Below are 19,512 nucleotides of genomic sequence, written 5' to 3' on the forward strand. Positions count from 1 at the left end.
GGGGGGTGGGTGGATGTGCAGATGGTTCACCAGTCCATTACATGAAGACGTGGGAAAAACTTGTAAACTCCATTCACGGTTCTAACCTAGTCTTCTGGAGCAATGAGGCAACAGTGGTAACTCCTGCTTTGTCTGTAACACTTGTCATATTATGTATTATGTAGTGCATTTGCCCTTTGTATGCAGACATAAGGGTGAATAGCAATATTGTGCATGTATACTTAGGGCAAGTGAAAAATGCCAAAGAACACCTGGCGTAGGGAGCTGAAAGTGGATATGAAGAGAACAGGGTACAAATGGAGCCAGCCAGAGAAGAAGACAGAGGAGGAACTTTGTCAGCAGCCTATGCCCTAGGAGGAGTATCAGGCGATTATGATTATGATAATGTTAAAAGCCAATTTGGTCAAATGAAACAGATAACAGCAATCAATTAATCTATAATGAACATTTCACAGAAAGAATCATCTCAAGATAATTTACAAAACAAGTAGGAATTCACTTAAGATAAAACAAAATAAAATTGAACTGAAACATAAGATATACAATAGTGAAATACTCAGATACTGGAAAATCAGTAAAAACAGACAATGAAAGAAATTTTACACAGATAAGGATCCACTGACAGAAAGCCTTAGTGTCTCTTCAAGTATTGGCCTTAGTGCACTTACATGGAAATCTAGCTAGAAACCCATCAAGCAGTCTCACATGGACCTTCACCTTTCAGTTGCACAGACGTAGACAAATTTGTTAATACCCTTACGGCTCAACAAAAAAGTGCTATATGTCTCCTGCAAAGTGATTAAATAAAAAAGCAATTGTCTCTAGTATACCTGCATGCCTTTAATGTGTCATTGAGTAAAGCAAATGTGAAGAAAGATCAAGTATTTCTTATTCTACAAACATATTCTAAAATGACCTGGACCCATTTGCTGGTATCCCTAGAAAAGACCATAAATATTTGAATTACATTGATTTTTAAAACTAACTGTTTTTTTAGTTAATGTTACACATGTACCCAATTTTGCAATCACTCATTCAGCCTATTAAAATGAAGAAAAGTAGTCACTCTGCTGTTTAGTATCTCATTGTGTGTCCCACACTGGATCAGAGAAAGCATAGGACAGAGTTGTCCTTGGAAATCAGAAAGAAAATGATAGACAAGCATGTTAAAAGCAAAGATTATAACACCATCTACAAGCAACTTGATATTCCTGTGAAAACAGTTGCAAGTATTATTAAGAACATTAGGTCCAATAGGAACTGCAGTTAACCTCCATTGATGAAGCCTCATGATGAAAATCAAACCCAGAATAGACAGAAGGATTGTGAGGATGGTAGACAATAAACCAAGCACACCTTCCATAGAGATACAAGTTGAACTTCAAGGTCAAGGTCCATTAGTGTCTAATTGCACCATCCCTTGCTTATTGAGTGACAGTGGGCTCAGTCGAGGAAGTCCCAGGAGGAATGCGCAATTGAAAGAAAAACTTAAAAAAAAAGAATGGAATTTTCTAAAATGCACATTGAGAAGCCACAATGCTTCTGGCTGACTGGAGCTTTTTGGCAAGTTACATCAGCTCTGTGTCCACAGACAAAAAAAATGAAGCTTTGAAGGAAAAGAACACCATACCTACTGTGAAACATGGAAGAGGCTCAGCTGTGTTTTGGGGCTGCTTTGCTGTGTCTGTCATGGGGTGCCTTGAGTCTGTGCAGGGAACAATGAAATCTCAAGACTATCAAGACATTCTGAAGCAAAACGTACTGCCCAGTGTCAGAAAGCTTTATCTCAGTTGCAAGTCATGGATCCTCCAACAGGATAATAACCCGAAACACACAGATAAAAACATCCAAGAATGGCTAAGAACAAAACATTGGTCTTTTCAGAAGTAGCTTCTTATGAGCCCTGTTTGAATCTTATCAAACATCAATGGAAAGAACTGAAACATGCACTCTGGAAAAGTCAACATTTGCTCAGGAATAGTGGGCCAAACTGCCTGCTGACAGGTGCAGAAGTCTCACTGAGAGCTCCAGGAATTGCTTGTTTACAATGATTGCCTCTAAAGGTTGTGCAAGTTAAGGGTTCCATCATTTCTGTCCATGCCATTTTCATTTCCGTTATAATTTGAAATATTCTTTTGAATCAAAACTCTAAAGCAAAGTCTAATTTTTGTTAAATACAGAATAAGCAATGATGGATGCCAGTCACGTTTGTCAGTTTCAAGATATTTCAGAGACAATTGTAGGTTCTTCTTTATTCATTGAGGGCTACACACAAATAAGTCTGTGTCTGTACTTAAATGGCAGCTGATCACTTGATCAAGGAAGCACTCACTATTACCAAGTCGCAACTAGGAGGTTTTGTCTAAATGGTTTCACTCACTTTACAGAGACGTCTATCCTGTTGCATCCCTGGAGAATGTTACACACTTACATTCAAGCTACTACATCTCTTTTCTCCAAACAGATGCTCCAGCTTTTTCGTATTATGTGTCACAAAGCACACACACATGACATGCTGATCGCTGTGCTTCTTTCTCTTCCTGTCAAAGTGGCTCTCTCTTTGTCCCAGATGTTTAATGTGGGATTTTCAAATGTCTTGTGGTGCTGCCCTGCACTCCTGGTAAACTTTTATTAGATGGGTGCGCCCTCACATCTTCCAGATAACATTACAGAGCCAGCATCATTATGGTTGTAATAGAAAAGTTAATTGTATAAAAAAGGCAGTACAATCCATCAGCTCCTTGTATGTGCTACTTTACATGGTGGTCTAAATGTACCTTCCAGATCTAAAAAAGTGAAACTAAGTTTCTGATGTGTATAACCAATGCAAAATGTAATGCACTGGAGTCACCACATTATGGCCATGGTAGTTTAAGCTGTCACTACTTCTTTCATTTAACTTAATGAAGACAGAATCATGTAGAGACACCCCTTAATTTGAAACAGATAAACCTATGAATAGTGAGAGGAGTGCACAATGAGGATTGGCAGTATTGATTTCGTATTACTGAAATCATGAAAGTAAAAAAGAAGACTGCAGCATTGATATCTGACTGTCTACAGCACAAAGAAAGAAGGAGACATAAAGGGACAACAAAATGAGCAAATAAATGGAGAGGCTGAATTTACGTAATGTGAGCTAGGATAGTAATTCCCAATTATTTACATTAGCTTTGTTTGCTGAAATTGGCTGCATGTCTTCAGGAGTGGTTTGTAACTTGACATCGCACAATCACTTAGAGACTACAGCGCTGACACTTACCGTACATTATGTCAATAAGAAGCACATGCGCTTGAATGTTGCATTTCAATTCCTTGTACTTTCCAATGAATGTTATGATTTTATGCTAGCATGATTTTTTCAGCTCTGTTGAACAGCACAATAGTTAGAGTTGCAGAACCAGAGTTATGCATTTGAATTCAGAATGTAGAGTTACCAAGTTGTCCTTGTGTCCTGATGTTTTTCTCTGGTATTCTGATTTCCCTACCAAAAGAGGTGTGTGTTGGGTAAATAGGTGCTTGCTCAGTATAAGGAAGTGTGGTCTCATGCGTGAATGTTCTCTGTGACTGACTAGCACCTCCTCCAAGGTGTTTTTTTCACCTTGTGTGGCCCAGAACTGTAAAAACACAATAAGAAAATGGAAGGATGATCATAACCTTCTATTAAATCCTCATATGTTGATACTGTTCCTCTATATTTTTTAAACATGAAGTTATACATTTTAATATACAGTATTCTTGTTCATTATGGTATGGAAGATTGGCAGTGTGTTGCATGTTGGTTAAACATGCAAGTAAGTGTGTCTCTGCACTCCATACATGTGACAATACTGCCACCACTACTACTACATAATTAGGAAAAATTTCCCAAAGGTAAAACACACATGTTTGTCCATGTCTTGATACTGTGAAGCTCACATATGGCCTTAGTAAACCCAAGCTTTTCTCCTTATTCCCCAGTGACACATTCTTATTCTTCTTCAGATATTTCTATCTTTGATTTACCAATTAATGTACCTTACTTCATTTACTTGTACACCTCCACAGATTTCAGATATTTCATTTTAGAATTAAAAATGACCAAAGTCCCAGTTTTTGACACTGCCCATCAAATGACTCAGTCCCATTAACCACTCTTTTCACTTGAAGGGCATCATGCGGAAGAACCTTGATATGACCCTTATACGCATGTGGCATCCAAGTTGACTTTCCAGTTCCAAATCACCAATCTGTTCCTGACATTTAGTAACTCAATGGTAAAAACCTCCTTTTGCATTTCATCTAGCAATGTTTGTTTCAGCTCACTTCAATTCAGTTCATTTCAGTCCATTATAGATAGAACAGACAGAATGCCTTTTATTGTCACTATACACATGTACAATGAGATTAAAAGCAGCTCCTTCAGTGCAGACATATATGTAGAACACAACAAGTAAATAAACAAATAAGCAAATGGTGCAAAAAAGTTGCAAAAAGTTGCAAAGAAGTTGCAAAAAAGTTCTGCAATGCTATATACATACGTAAAGAATAATAACTATTGCACTGTTGGGTTAATAGTGTTGTATTCATTAACAATGTAATGAAAAGTGTGTGGTGCTGTTCCTTCTGCTCCAAAAGAATCAAAAATGCAGCACATCATAAAGTGACGCAGTGCAGCAGACACAGGTCAGTTAGCAATATTTTAATCAAAAATAAATGAAAAAAAATAGTGAAATGAATGGCTAAATGGCATTACAGTAATTCCACATTATAATGAAGACTAGAGATGACACCTCCCTGATGACTTTTGAAACCTGACACTCTCATGTGTCTTCAGTGAACTATAAAGCCTGGCTAAATCTCTACTTGCCACTCTTCAATGTCGGTTTCTACTTCCTGTGAGGCTGCCATGTACTTCTGCGAATCACCTGTATTACCCAAAATGTCGTTTAATCATAAGACACATATGGCAGTCCTTTAGGATATGGTGAGATGTAGTTCACAATGCTCGTTCACATCTCCTGATGGCTACAGGTAGCACTTTGTAATTTCCTTGGAGTTTGGTGTGAATAATTACTTTCTTGCAAAGCTATATATGAAACCTTTTAGTCAGTAAATGCTTTCCAGCATTTCGACATGGAAATCACCATTGCTTTCTCCTGAGGTGCTTTTTGCTCTGTCTGTTTACTTTACCTTGTAGTTGGAATGCCTGGCATGCTCATACTTTGTGACCTTCAATGACTATCGGATTGCTAATAAGCTCTGGGGTCAGGCAGTGTGCGTAGTTGAGGTGTCACGGGGATGGTGCTGACCACATGCCTCGCATTCTACATAGAAGCCTTTCTGCGAAGTTGGGGGTGGTAGCATGGCAGACACCATAACCATTATCAAAAGGTTGCGTGCTTAATCTGTGTACTGAAGGCGTGGATGCCAGTTTTGTGCATTTTGAAATGCTACAGGCATGCTGTTAAAACCGATAGATGCCTGAGTATGTTGAACATAGTTATTTACAAAAAAAACACAGAGGGTTCACAAATTTGTTTAGGTATTCTAATCTCCACAATGAAAGAAATGTTTCTTTTTAAAGACCAGCATGTTAACAAGATAAAATGTGATAGGCATCAAGTCAGGAATGCATGGACTTCTCTGGATTATTTTGGTTGAGTTAATTTTTCCCCTTGATTTCATTAAGTGCAAGTACTAACCTGGACAATGAATTCCAGTTGTTCCCTGGACACGCCATTGACTGTGATGGGTGGTCATATGACTTCAGATTTCAAGTAAGCCTACTGTACGAGTGATCATCAGGACAGGGGTAGTTAAGGAATTCTCAGTCCTGGCACTTGAAGCATGGTGTACCTTAAACCAAAGGAATAACTTAAAATACATATGTGCAATATGTATGTGGCTTTGGTCATTTCACTTGTCATAATGCAATTCATTACTTTATAAAATGCTACACGAGTAAGGCATAATGTAAGGTAAATACTGGCAAAATGAAAATGCAAGTTGAGAAAATTCTGTTTGCTTCAAGGGACATGGTCTTTTGCCTGTAACTCCCAAGTAGGTTCAGTTTACAAATTGGCTGGTGTGAACCCTCAAGGGCAAAACCAAATTATTGCCATTGAAAGGTCAATTAACATTTCAATGTAATTTTGGGAAGAGCATGCAGTTCACAAACAACCAGCCAACTTATTAATAGAAAAGAAATATGAGGTGGATTCCTTCATTTTCCATACTTATGTATTTAATTAGGTCCAGAACTCATCTCAACATCAACAGTACACTCGCATGAAAATAAGAAATGCTCTATAATAAATAGCATGGACTGCCAGGCTTGACACTGTTACTCAAGAAGCTATGATTTGTTTGCACTTCAGAACAAACATAAAATCTAGCTTGTGAAATAGTCTCTGGTTAACAAAGGAAGGGCAGCACTAACTATGTACAGTACATTTGAAGAGCAGGGCTGTAAACTCTCAGGTAACCTAATTTGGCAATTGAATGGATGTTACAATATTTAAATGTGTAGGGAGTTAATGACTGATGTATGGGGCCAATTTTGAAGGATACACCAGGTAAGGATTTAGGTTGTAGGCAGATCATGTGTTTGTCATTTATAAGTACATTTAGGAGGACAACAATCTGTAAGAATTCCTCTCGTTCCACCTTTAACTCTCTCCAGACTCTACTCCTTTTGTCCCCAGGGTTGAGACCAACTTGTGAAGATAGTATACTGGTGTGGTATCTTTTCATCTTCTTTTATAATTTGCTGGTTGCAACACTTTTTGCGCCTTCTTGAGTGTTCTGTTTTGGCAGTATATGTGCCATGTCTGTAAGGATTTGGTAAAAAATATTATTAACCAAAGCAAATGTGGAGAAACATCATGACTAGAAGATAAAAGTATTTTTGACTGGAGATGAGATAAGACATAAGTATGGGGTAGGCAGAAGTCAGAATATCAGAAGAACACTGGGAAAACCAACTATTAAAACCTCTAAAATCATTAATCAAAAACTAAATAAAAAAACGCTGTCAAATGTTCAGTAGCCAGACGAATAGTCCAATTGAAAAATCACCAGGAATGCAACTTGTTTTCAAGAGAGTCCAAAAACTAGGATGCTAGGACTGTTGAAATGCCATCAAATACCAGAAAGACAGTGACATCGCACACAGAAAAACTAATCACCAATAAGAGGTGTCAAAATGTGCAAAGTGCCACCAGTAAGAAAATACTTGGTCATAATGTTGGTGTGATAACATTAACTTAATAAATGATAAAAATAATAAATAAGCAAAAACCAAAATAATCTCAGTGTTATATTTCAGCCAGGGTTCCTCCCCAGGCTGAGGTTCAAATGCTTGTTTTGTGTGTTTGTTGTAAATGTTTGCTTTATTTGTATGTGTTATTATTTTTCCTATTTATGATTTACAGTATTCTTGAAGTTTTATGCATTTTTATCTAAGCCTGTTTTATGTTCCATGTGTTTTGTGGGTAGTCTCCTAAGAGGTGGGGGCATCTGCCAATCACTGTCAGAAACTACCCTTAGTTCAATAAATACTGGAGGGTCTTCCACGGTTCTTGGCAGTACATTGTGAATGCGCTCTGAAGTTGGTGAGTTCTTGTGCATTTCTGTGGTTTTTGTGTAAGTTCTGGGTTTTAAACTTTTTTTTTTTTTTACTTTGCCTCTAAATTTCTGTATTGTGATATGTTTGTTTTGAAATTTGTTTGTGTTACAAGCAATCCCATATTGCTTTTTGTGCTCTACAGAACTTTCTTTTGTGCCTTGAGAAGATTCTGGAAATATATCCTTTATTTTATCAGGATTCTACCATTCAAGGCCCTTTTCACATCTAGCCAGGAGTTTGGATGGAATTTCCCCCTCTGGTGGGCATTTTTGGAAGTCTTTTGAGACTTAGTTCTTTGGGACTTGAGTCATAACACAGAGAGAATAAATATCTAATATGGGAACCAGCCTCAATACAGACCCACACCAAGACAGCTTTTGTCCAAAACACACACGTTTTATTTTTATTTATCCAGTACAGTGCACCAAACTCACAGTCCTTCGTTCTCCTTGTTTTTTTTCTTGCCGCCTCCACTCCTCTCTTGTAAGCTTCGTCACACTCCCTCCCAACTCCGGCTCCTCGACTGGAGTGAGGCAGCCCCTTTTATACAGTACCCAGGTGTGCTCCAGGTGTTTCTTGATGATCTTCCTGCAGCACTTCCGAGTGTGGCAGAAGTGCTGCCTGAGCACCTGGAAGCATAAAGGTTGTATTTGCCTCCTGGCCCAGCAGCACTCCCTGTTGTGGCGGAAGTGCTGCAGTCCATGTATCCTGGAAAGTCTAGGCAGAACCTGGTGGTGTCCATTTGCACCAATCGCGTGGAGCTTCCCGGCTCCAAATGTGTGGCACACATGCGAACCAGGGCAGTTGCTCTCTCATGTCCCAGAGGAGGTATTGGTCCTCTCCCGGTCCTTCCACCTTCCAGGCATCCCGGCTGTGCAGACGCCCCAGCCCTCTGTCACACTAAACATCAAAGAACTTAGATTTCTGACAATAACTGGTCTATAACCACAAAATGCGTGGATGCTTGAATCCTTTATTGTTACAAACTTTCAGGTTTTGTCCTCATTCATAGTTTTTCTTTTTTAAAGCAACCATGCATTTTTTCCTGAATGTCCTTTATATGGGGAGCCATAGGCATTTCCAGCTGCCCTGGACACAGCCATAGATAGAATCCATTTCCAGCTGCCCTGGACACAGCCATAGATAGAATCCAAGTCAATTACAGGATGTACTCATTTGCAATCCCAAAATACAGCCTCTAATTAATCTTTTGTGCACATTGGGAAGAGTATCTGGACGAAATCCATATAGATACAATAAGAATGTGCAAACTCCATAAAGAGTAATTCAGCCTTCCCAATAAGCAACCAGTAGCATACAAAATAATTTAAATAACTAAAGGGATCTCAGAGTTTTAATACCATCATATGAAAACTGACAAGCACAAATGAGAATATGAGGTGCAAAAACCGTTTAATACTTACCTTATTTTGACTCCATTACTAAATTACTAAATCATACAGAAGAACATTTTTTAGTTATATTTTACTTGCAGGTTTTTAATTTCATGTAGGATTATGCCTACAGATAATACATGTTAACAGAAAACAAATGAAGTAACATTTCACAAAACATATAACTCATAATACAACTTATAACCTAATTAATGGCACAGATGGACTAAGACCTATACAGTACAAGCAGTATTATACACAAGGCATAATAATAATACTTTACATTTGTATAGCACTTTTCTCACTAATCAAAGCGTTCTCCACACTGGATCTCCTTACTGAAAGACAGCAGTGCTGAACCACCTCCAGGCAGGGCTCTTGACGATTGCAGTGTTCATGGATCCAATTTAGAATTGCTCATCAATATAACTTGACTATCTTTGGAACATAGCAGGAAAAGTAGAATATGAGAAGAAAACCGAAGAAGACACAGCAAGCATGTGTGCACTCTATATACAGTATACAGTATATTACCCAGGCTGAGATATGAGCCCTGCTAACAGTAACCACTGAACCCTTATGTTACAATTTTAATGTCTATACCTATTAAACTTAAATGTTTTCCACAATTGAATTGTGCAGACTTGAAGAAAATTGTGTCCTTTTCCATGTAATTCCTTGTTGTTTCTGTGATTGTGTAGAATGTGTACTTTTTAAGACTTATGAGGTTCGCATGTAATTTTTGATAGTAAATATCATGAAGAGAAACAGCTAATGATCAATTGCAAAATCAACCCATTGAATATGACAAAAACAAAGAGCTAATGTCACTTAAAATGCAAGCAACTGCCCACTGAGGTGCTGAAAAGACCCTAAAATATTTAATAAACTTTTTTGCTCATGACAACTTGGAAATGAAATAAAAAGGTATCTTTTGCTGCGGTGGGTTGGCACCCTGCCCGGGATTGGTTCCTTGCCTTGTGCCCTGTGTTGGCTGGGATTGGCTCCAGCAGACCCCCGTGACCCTGTGTTCGGATTCAGCGGGTTGGAAAATGGATGGCTGGATGGATGGAGGTATCTTTTGTGCTCTTCTTTGGTCCATTCAAAGACAAAAAATTATGTTTAATGTAACACTGTCAAGACAGTCATTTCTCTTTTCAGTTCTTTTCCGGTACTGATCTTATCCTGCTGTGGTGGGTTGGCACCCTGCCCGGGATTGGTTCCTGCCTTGTGCCCTGTGTTGGCTGGGATTGGCTTCAGCAGACCCCCATGACCCTGTGTTTGGATTCAGCGGGTTAGAAAAGGGATAGATGGATGGATCTTATCCTGAGGTCATGATAATAGCTAGGCAGGCACAGAAAGGCTGTGATGAATGAGGTTAGTTGCAGTGATATGAGGTTGAGGGCTCAGTATGAGGTTGACTAACCTGGATGTGATGTCGCCAAACACTGGATGTTTATTAAGTTAATGAAACATGTTGGGTCGAGAAAGACTTAATTTGCCTTTTTGTTTTTTTACACTGCAAATAGCCTACGTAAATGCCACACAGGATGGACAAGCATCTCGACAAGAATAAGGGATGGTTCTTTACCTGGATGGGAAGCTCCAAGAGGACAGACAGGCTTCCTGGCCAAGGAAGTGAAAGGTGCCACACTCCAACGAGACTTCTCAGATGGATGGACGAACATCCCAACCAGGAAAGAAGAAGACTCTTTACCCTGACGGGAAGCCCTAGGAAGATACACAGGCATACTGACCGGATATAAGTATAGTACGTTCCCTGACCAGGATGAAACAGAAGGACAGGGAAGGACTGTCTCTGGGAGATATTTGTTTCTCCAGGATGCTAGATGGTAGGGGCCCTGCATATCAGGGCCCCGTCAGGAATCAGTAGGTAGTATTGGGAATTCTAATCCAGAAGAGTAGCTCTGCTGGAGTCACTGCATGCTGCAAGAGGGCACTGCAGGGTGAAGTATTACCTGTTATTCGCGACTTCCATATGAGCTGGAAGTGATTCCATCAGGCAAAAGCCCTGGTACCGCATGTACTTCCAGGCCCTCAATAAAAGGGTCCACACTGCCTTGTGCAGGTGAGTCGGAGCTGGGAGGAAGGAAAGCAACACTTGAGTGGAGTAGAGCAGTGTGGTAGTGTGAGCAGAGGAGGAGAAAAGCAGCTTTTTTTGGCTTTAACAAGGGACTTTGTATAATAAACTCCCTTTATTTGCGTGTTCATATTTGGGGTTTGAGGCTCATTTGCGCCCCCTAGCCTTTACACCTGTTAACTCAATATGTTGACTCTCTAATCCTGGTTAGGATACAAACCTTTCAGTGTGCAGTTTTTTCTTCTTGATAGCACAATCATAGGCTGTGTATTAGCTTCAATATGAATGGTACAATTACGATGACATGGTCTAAATTCTGCAGATTCTTCCATACATTTTTTTGTTTTTAGTAGCTGTGGATACACCTAACACTAGCTTAACAAAATCTTTATTAAAACTTGGTTTCAAACTGAGCAATGGAGGTGCACATATGTATGCATAAAATGCTTTAATGTTTATATAGCTGCATTTTTGCAAACTGCACATTGAGATGTAAGAAATATCCCATTACTAGATAGATAGATAGATAGATAGATAGATAGATAGATAGATAGATAGATAGATAGATAGATAGATAGATAGATAGATAGATAGATAGATCGTTATACTACAAAGGTAATTTACAAAATATCCGTGATAATGTTTTAACTTATTCATAACACAAACTTTTTCAGTCAAAGTTGCTCTAGCACGTGTCCAAACTTTTCTGTTGCCATTTTTTTCCTTTGTTAACATGGCCGGTGCCTTTTCTGTGTGTATAGTACAAAAAATGTGAATCATGCCGTTAATTCATTTTTATGGGCTGAAGTGTATGAGAAGCACAGATTCACTGTCGACTTTCAGTACTGAATGGAAACAACATTTCACTTCAGTGAAGTGTTTAAAAATGGATTGAAAAGCTGGTAATATGAGGGTCAGAAATGAATGATGAAAAAGTTCCAGCACCCGATCATTTCCAGCACCTTTTAATCATATGGAATGTGCTTGTGATATGATTCTGGCAGTTTAAAAGTGAAGCTCCAGTAAACCCTGTATTGTTTATGCATTTATTTGTGTAAATATATTGCAGACACTTTTTTGTATCATGTTCAATGACTACAATGCACTTTAGTGAGGGCAAGAAGGCAAGTGGATGTTTTTTTCAAAATGGGTTAAGAAAGAACTAGGCTGGATAAAGTGTGTATGTTATGTTTAAACTAGCTTGTTTTTTCACTCTGTAAACATAGAGATGTGTTGCTTTTTTAAATTACATAAAAATGTTTTTCTGTAATTTGTCTTCTTAATTAAAACGTTTTTTACTTACTGTCTTGGAGGCATTAAGCATTACAAACATGGTTTAGCAGGAAGAACTATACTTTACACAATCCTTCTTGGCTCTAGATATGTGTTTAATATACTGTAAATATTCAAAATGCAGTTCTGTGACATGCTGGATCAATTTGCAACATTAATCATGTATGTATTGATTGTGCAAGAAGTGTGGATAGCTACCCCCTCCTGTTTTGTTCCAAACCTGTGGATTCAAGTTCCGTGGTGTAGTCGTTCATTCCTAGGGCAAAGTCCAGCCTTTTGCTGGAAAGCTCTTCTTTACCGCCTGCTTATTTGAGATTTTTGGCTTGGAGCTTTTGAAATTCAGCTTGGAACGATCTTCAGGAAAAACTTTGGAAAAGGCATTTGCTCGATGTTTCTGTGTGTGTCCATGGCAACCCCTGATACTTCCTGCTGAGGGTGATTTGTAGCAGGATGGAAAGCATTCCTATATTTTCCACAGGCAGGCAACCTAATTTTTTTTTTCTAAAGGAAACCTGCATGATGCTAAAAAAAACCTTCATACAAAATGTATATAAAGTTATGCATTTTGTTTATAGAATTTATATTTTTGTAAATTGCAGCTCAATATAGTATCTTCAGACCACAGGGAAAGAGCACTAGGGAGTAATGTACATAAATTATATGGGCATGAATGCCCCTGAAGTTGGTCTAGAGCACACGTCTTTGTACTTCTGCTTCATACCCATCATCTTTTGGCAGAGAAGCATATAAAGCCCCCCCATAAGCTTCACCATGTAAGGAGAGGGGATTTGGAAAGAGATTTCTGTGACTCATAGGCACTCAAATATATAATTGAAAAAATGTGCTCAGCTACTCTTTTTTTTTTACAATAGCATTCAAAATTGAAATGCGAGTTTGGCAAAAAGAAAAGAATGTTTTACTCAGGCAAAGAAAATGGCTTCCTAAAAAGGCAAGCATAAGGTAAATAGAGCCTGGGTGAAGGAATGCAAAAATATTGCAAAGATGTAGGGGGGAATGGTTGTCATATACTCTGCATTTCAACCTGATATAAGCCATTTCCTTCAAGCCTTGTGCTCACAAAACAGACAGAAGATCCTATTTAGAGATGAGGAAATATGTCCCAATGTCCCAGGAATAACTGAGAAGAGTCATACAGATGTCAGCAGGTGACTTTTATTTCTAAAATCATTTGTTATCAGCCATAACTCGATAGTTTAATGAACCCCAATGGCCATATTGGTGCCTTTCATGAAGTCTGTTTAGACTCTTCCATACATAACATATTCCATAACTTAGAGGATGACACATTCTCTGAATGGTATTACACTCTACTTGACTATAACATGATGTTCTTGGTCTTCATGGATTTATAATCCATACATCACTACAACTAAAAATTCTTTCACTCTCATAATGTGTTGCTGTATATTGTAGGTACTTTTTCCACCAAAACATAGTGCTGTTCATCTAACACTGTTTCTTTTGCCACTGGCCCATAAACTGTCTTAAACTGTAGCTGGTGTAAAAGAGAAGAGTCCTTGCTTGGATAATTTTTGGGATGCACTAATGTGTACTTTGCTTAGTTACACCATTACATTATTGCTCTGAAATTTATTTGTTCCTAAATTGGCAAGGGGAGTAAATGTGTTATGACACTACAATCCTTGCAGTTACTGTATATATGTGTCCAATCTTAATAGCAATTAAAAACCCATAACCGTGTTATCCTTTGAAGTACCTTTCCTTTTTGTTTAGTACTGAAGAGATATTCCCCATATTCTGCTGTTAAAGGTCATACCCTTTTTTCTTCTGGGATGCTTCAGCATCCTATGCTAGACACTGAGTTTCAAAGACCTTGTAGTAAGGTATCGAGAAAGAGATATCATAGTGAAGCTTTGCAGAGAAATAGTAGCACCCAACAAGACTTCCAAGCTGGCAGTCCACATGCTTCCCCTTTGGTGAACTGCTCAATCTAAAGTTGCTAAAGTACCGGTGTCCTGCGCCAATCATGAAAAATTCAGCAAATGCTAGCATTACATCATAAAGCAAAATTCCTGAAAGAAATAAAGACTTTCACGCAGGAATGTGACATAAAACACTTAACTAGAGGTTTCAGAATCATAAAAGTAGTGGTGATTATTTCATGCAACGCAGATGTTTCACTTCTAAGTACAAGATTTCTTTCCATTTTTATGAGCATTGAATGAAAGTGGAATGCTTAGCCCATCAGAATAAATGCTTGCAAAACCTCTCAATAAACTGTGACCACTTAACTTATCCCAGGGGAGTAATGATCATATTTTAAAGCAATGAGCTGCACAGAGTATGGGGCACAAGCCACCTATCATTTGGCTTATGCAGGTCTAATCTTCCAAAGGTTAGTGACATTGAAAATATCCAAGGAGTATTAGAGAAGCTGAGCTTTTTGCAAGAATTCAGTACTCCTATAAAAAAGAACGTCAAACTGGAAAAAAGTAATTTTTTGGAGACAATTAAAGAGAAAGATGCAGCATGACAAAATTAATGCAATCTCAAAAGTAATCATTTTAAAGGTTAAAGCGGTTGTCAAAAGCTGATGTTTGCTCATAAATGAGAATATATGCATATTAAAGACAGTAATAAGCATATATGCAGAAGCAAAAAAAGTGGGCAATAATGGTAGCAAATGAAAATTGAGATAGTGGAGTACAACATCTGTTGTCCAGCTGAAGGGAAATCTGTAGGGACAAATGAAAGATGAAACAGTAAACAATGAAAAAAAAATTATAAAAAACATAGGATTGAATAAAAGTTGTAATAGGAAGTTATGGTAACTCTTTACAACCAGATAACACCAAGAAGGCCAGAAGTTTACAAAAATTAAATTTCAATGAAGTAACCACACAAAAGAGAAACTGAAACTTTGATCTTTGTTCTGAGCAATCTGTTGTACTTCTTGATCACCAAAAAACTAGGTGGCCAAACATAGCTTAGCTTGGCAGGGCCAGCCATAATTCTCAAATGAAAATACACATCTGGGGACAACTAGTGGCAAAATCCTGCACTATACCCATAGGATTTTCTTCCTAAAACACCAGCTCCCAATTTCTCCAGTCTGTGCATTTTAAGCCACCACCAGGGTTTCAGGGAGAGAGAAAAAGATACTGAATAAAAGACTTAACACAGTGACAAAATAAAAGCTAATAAAAAGCAAAAATTGCTGTTATCCATTCAGCGGCTTAGTAGCAAAAGGTAACTGAAGCTTAATAATGAATTTGCACGTTGTAATGAATGCTGCCACAGTGGAGACAGATAAACACACAGACATGTAGACCACCGCAGCTACTGGGCTGCACATGTATGAGAAGTGCCTCTGTCTACTATGATATCAAGTTCCTACTACTACGTCAGCTCACATAACTATATGCCATAACAACAGCAAAAAGTTTATATAAGCATTATGGTGTACAGATATACAATGTATTAAAACACAGCGGCTATTTTGTCATGGCATATTTGCATTTCAAATTACACACCAATGTTAAATTTCCTTAGTTATTTGTTTAGACATGCAGTCAGAAGGTGAGTGTTGTGCAGCCTCATCTGTGCATCTACTGGTGTTGTTAGGAAGATTTGTTGATTCAAGTGTTTTGAGTTCTGAAATCTGAATCTCTTAAGGCTTTTCATTATTAGCTCTCTTAATGGCAGCCCTTTTGACAGAGTGTGTCACATGGCTGACTTCAAAGGCATATTTTGAGTTTTTCGTTGACTCCTTCACCAATGTTGCAACACTGAACAACAGAGAGCACACATAGCACCTTGTTGTCTCCAGATATATACAGTATATTATATAACCGGCTTTGGTGAAACTAAACACAGCTTGGACTTCATCATTAAATTAGTCAATTACACCATAAGAATGAGACAACTTACAGAGAAAAGTTTTTTTAGCTGCCATTACTGGTGACCTGAAGTGAGCACAGCACTTCTTGACAATTATAAAGAAAGCTTACCAAAACCTTTACTCTCTCAGATATATGAGAAAAGCTTGGATGTCTAAATTTATACTCACCAACTTCTGTAGTTGCAATGAAGTCCGTCCTCACTAACCTCACTACATCCTGCTCATTTCAGGACTGCAAGCATTGGAGAAGGAAGTGAAGTTGGCACAAAATATTACTGGCACAGAGCACCTTTCTTTTAGGAACATATAGTGTACAATACACTCTGCTTTTGAAAGACAAACTGTATTATTAAATACCTCAGCCATCCAGCACAATCTTATCTTTCTCCTCCTCTCTGTGAAAAGGTACATACATGCAAGAATAGAAGTGTACTATGTACAAGTGACAATATGTTTTGTGTTTGAACATTTATGTATAGGGTGGTTTTGCCAGCTTCAAAATGTACTAGATTCATGGTACTAATGCTTTTTGCTTTTAATTGGAGCAGAGACAGGTGCATTGATGTGCTCAGGACCATAATGGAAGCAAGAAATGGGGGATGAACCAACAACGTTGAAGCTCAATATTGCAGCCACTGTGTGTGACCCGCTAGAGCGTCATTCCATGTAAGAGAGAAAATTGCTTATTTTCTCTTTCTTGTGTCACAGAGATTTAAATCCACTAAACAGAATTCATATTTTTGGAAACATCTAGGGTGAGATAATTGAGCAAAATTTTATTAAAGTGGAAAACCAACAATCAGAGTATTGAATACTGTGTTGGAAATCTGTAAATCCTGATCAAAAAAGTTTTTTTAGCTTTTTTTGAAATGTGTCTTCCTTTATTTTTAGGTAAAGTACAGGGATACATTCACTTAAAAAGACTGTCTCATACATCATCGAGAAGGAAGTAACACAACATAAAACACAGAGTCAGTGTTATGTTAAAAAAAAACCCAAATAGAAGCAATTGATACAATTAATTTTTAAAGAAATAAAATGTGGTCAAACTCTTAATATAGTATAAAATCAAAAGACATCTCCCTCACTATATTGTTACCTCAGACAATTGGAAGAAATGGTGTCTGTGCTCATCAGCAAATGTGTTCAACTAGTGTAGGTGCTCCCTCAATAGCAATGCATGTTCTGTTCAGGCACCCCACTGTTAGTCAAAGCAATAAAAATAAACACAAAATATTACTAGAATTCCTTACTAGAAGTACATTGCATTCAGAGAGTATTGGATTAATCAAATAATGACTATCTTCTAGTTTGCTTATCTGTTCATAATATTTTATGTTAGTTTAAAAGCTAAAGGCTAACAAATTATGCAACCCAATCAGGAAATGAAAGGATAGATAAAAGGTTAATGACAGTGAATCCATGACTTCATCAAGAAATGAATGAAAAGTGGTGAATAGGTAAAGGTGCTTGAGTCTGTCTTCCATATACCTCAATGGTGACATTTCTTTTCAATGATATTCTTATTTGCTTTGTTTTGTGTATTATGGCAGTGCTCCCTATGAAAGAGCTACACTGCATAAAATGCAATTTATTTTATCGATATTATGCATCTGACTTCCAGGGTACTAAAGGCAGAAATGGAGAATTAGTTTTCATTCTTCACTTAAACTAGTTTCACATGCTGTAGAAGATATAAGAATTATGAGCTTTCCAGTGGGAAATGCCATATGAGCACCCTACCAGGTAGTTCTGTAGCAAGTGGTGGGACAATACACAAGTGTCTTTGTTACTCGTGTTTGCCTTGTTGCACCCGGGCTCTGCGCCACCATTAAGATGAGTTAATTAAGACTTAGGGAGCACATCATAAAGGGGTCGGGGTCACCAGCTGGACAGGTTAGCTACTGAACAGTCGGTGGGTGCACTAATAAGCTAGGCCCAGGGCACAGAATAACCTAGCACTGGCACTGGTTGCAACATAACACTGAACTCTCACTGTTTTTATATATATATTTTAAAAGGATGCAAATCGATGAACGCTATGGCAAGGAAGTAACCATCCTAAAGGAAATTTAATTACCTAGCTGGGATGCCACATTTTGGCCAGAGAAATGTTCTAAACTGAAATATTTTCTCAGGCTGTTAGCTGACATCAGCATTGTTCAACGGCAATGGATCAGATTCCTACAGAGGCTAATATGGCTAGAGGAAATGTGCTCTCTGTAGGAGTAGGGCTGATTCAGAACTGTTTTCTGGTAGGCTAACCTGGCACCAAAAATACACTCAAAATTAATGCTATAAAATCCTCCTTCTCCTCTCTCCGAAATGCTTGGTGTTGGGACTGGAGCAAAGGTATGGGTTTTGTCTAGAGGAAGTGAGGAAATGGCCGGTGCAGTAAAGAAAGAAAGAGAGAACTGGAAAGTAGGAAGGAGCATACTTCATTAAAATGGATAGTAAAGCCAAAGATTAATTAGATAAGCCCATAGGGTGAAGGCACTTGTTGTTTTGTTTATACTTTATTTTGACTTTTTCTCCTTCCATTTTGCTTACCTAGTTTATTTGATACTTTATACAGTATATATAATTTCTCTTTATAAATATCAATCATCTTGTAAATGTGTGTACATGAATGCACCTTAATCCCAGCTGGGTTGCCTCCACTGAACAACCATGCACGCACTATGCTAATGAAATTCATACATATGCAATCACAATGCTGCAGACGTTCACTGACTGGTAGAGTAGCCTCCCAGCTGACACACTGAGACATCACCATCCTATGCTGCGCTCCGCAACTGATGGTGCAAAAATATGGGTCAGCCTGTACTATACGTTCTGGGGGTCAGAGAAAGGCCAGCGTTCGAGTGGGCAGCCACTGTCACCTGGCACATGTAATGACATGATTACTGTGTCACAATGAATAGCATAGGCCAATCTGAAACACTGACGGTTTAGCAAGTTACCTTATCAAAAAGTCAGTCATCACACCTTCATCAAGTCCTCTAATCAATGCTACTTTGCCTCAAAATAAATGAATCTTGAGTTGGCCAAGTCAACAGAGTCACAACTTTTGTCTGCCTCATCTTGGCATTACAGATTACTTGTATATTAATGGCATGTAACTGCTTATAATTATCAAAAGCAGCATCATTCTTGCTAAGTGCCCTTATTGCAAAATAAGTGCTGTCAATTGCAATGATTACATTAGGAGAACCGATGCAAATTGCCTTTT

At 38.2% G+C, this 19,512-nt stretch overlaps 1 protein-coding gene across 1 annotated transcript in view; it reads right to left on the minus strand.

Annotated features, from left to right (window-relative positions):
• LOC114669508 (presenilins-associated rhomboid-like protein, mitochondrial) overlaps positions 1-19,512 on the minus strand; it is a 1,019,231-nt gene that overhangs the window by 520,827 nt on the left and 478,892 nt on the right. The gene's annotated exons all lie outside the window — the stretch shown is intronic.

The sequence above is a fragment of the Erpetoichthys calabaricus genome, chromosome 2, assembly GCF_900747795.2.
Source record: "Erpetoichthys calabaricus chromosome 2, fErpCal1.3, whole genome shotgun sequence".
NCBI classification, from domain to species: domain Eukaryota; kingdom Metazoa; phylum Chordata; class Cladistia; order Polypteriformes; family Polypteridae; genus Erpetoichthys; species Erpetoichthys calabaricus.